We start from the raw sequence: 1,729 nt of genomic DNA, 5'->3' as shown, positions 1-1,729 counted from the left end.
GCGAAAATTACTAATATTACACACGGAAATATTAAGGAACGCAGAGAGATGCTTGAAGTTCTCTGAGATGTCGATACTGGAGTAGGCAGCACAATAGTTACATCACTTGAAGAAATGATGACATCTCTTAAAAGGCAGAACTGAAGTTGGGCAGAAAAGCGAAGAAACCGTAGATAACACAAGAAATACGGTACTCCATTTGATCGACGAATGAAGAAAGAACAAAAATGTGCTGGGAAATTCAGGAATACAGAAGTCATTTAGGGACGAAATAAGTAGGGAGTGCAGGGAAGCTAAGATGGTAAGGCTGTATAAAAAATATGAAGAAATGGAAAAATAAATTAATGTCGTAAAGACTGACTCAGCGTGTAGAAAAGTCAAAATTCGGTTAAATTAAAAGCATTGACGGTAACATTGAGAATACAATGGAAATTCCTCTGTTAAGCGCAGAGGAGGGAACGGATAGGTGGGAAAATTACACTCAAGGCCTCAATGTGTGTGTGTGTGTGTGTGGGGGGGGGGGGGGGGAGGGGTTACTTGTCTGATGATACGATTGAAAAAGAAACATCAGTCGACAGGAAAAATATAGGAGATCCAGTATTAGTATCAGAATTTAAAAGAGCTTTCGACTACTTGAGATCAAATAGGGCAGAATGAAGAAAGGGTAGATAACATTCCATCGGAATTTTTAAAATCAGTGGACGAATTGACAACAAAACGACTTTTCACATTGGTGTGTGGAATCAATAACAATTTCGATGTACCATCTGACATTCGGAAAAACGTCGTCCACAAACTTACGAAGATACCTTAGTCGACAAGTGCGAGAATTAGCGCACAGTCAGCTTAACAGCTCATGCATTCAAGATGCTGAAGATACGGAAGAGTGGAATAGAATGCTGAGAATGTGTTACATAACGATCAGTTTGACTTTAGGTAAAGTAAAGGCACCAGCCAACGGCCTTGCCGCAGTGGTAACACCGGTTCCCGTCAGATCGCCGAAGTTAAGCGCTGTCGGGCTGGACTGGCATTTGGATGGGTGACTATCCGGTCTGCCGAGCGCTGTTGGCAAGCGGGGTGCTCTCAGCCCTTGTGAGGCAAACTGAGGAGCTACTTGACTGAGAAGTAGCGGCTCCGGTCAAGGAAACTTAATACGGCCGGGAGAGCGGTGTGCTGACCATGTGCCCCTCCATATCCGCATCCAGTGACGCCTATGAGCTGAGGATGACACGGCGGCCGGTCAGTACCGTTGGGCCTACATGGCCTGTTCAGGAGGAGTTTAGTTTAGTTTAAAGGCACCAGAGCGGCTATTCTGACGTTGCGGTTGATAATGACAGCAAGACTAAAGAAAAATCAAGACACGTTCATAGAATTTGTTGACTTGGAAAAAGCGTTCGCAGTGTGAAACAGTGTAAGATTTTGGAAATTCTAAGAAAAATGAGTTAAGCTATAGGGAAAAAACGGATAATATACAGTGCGTACATAAGCCAAGAGGGAACAATAAGATTGGAAGACCAGGAACGAAGAGCTCTGATTAAAACGGTTGTTAGACAGGGGTGTAATCTTTAGCCCCTATTTTTCAATCTATACATCGAAGAAAGAATGATCTAAATAAAAGCAAGGTTCAAGAATGGGATTAAAATTCAGGGTGAAAGGATATCAACGATAGGATTCGCTGATGACATTTCTACCCTAAGTGAAAGTGGAAACGAGTTACAAGCTAGATTGA

General features: G+C 42.7%; 1 pseudogene; it reads left to right on the top strand.

Moving 5' to 3' along the window:
- The first annotated feature begins 953 nt into the window (after positions 1-953).
- Positions 954-1,071, top strand: LOC124608090 (annotated as a pseudogene).
- Positions 1,072-1,729: the final 658 nt, after the last annotated feature.

This window comes from Schistocerca americana, chromosome 3 (assembly GCF_021461395.2).
Source record: "Schistocerca americana isolate TAMUIC-IGC-003095 chromosome 3, iqSchAmer2.1, whole genome shotgun sequence".
Classification (NCBI taxonomy): Eukaryota; Metazoa; Arthropoda; class Insecta; order Orthoptera; family Acrididae; genus Schistocerca; species Schistocerca americana.
Note: the sequence above shows the minus strand (reverse complement) of the source record. Positions and strands in the feature narration are given on the sequence as shown.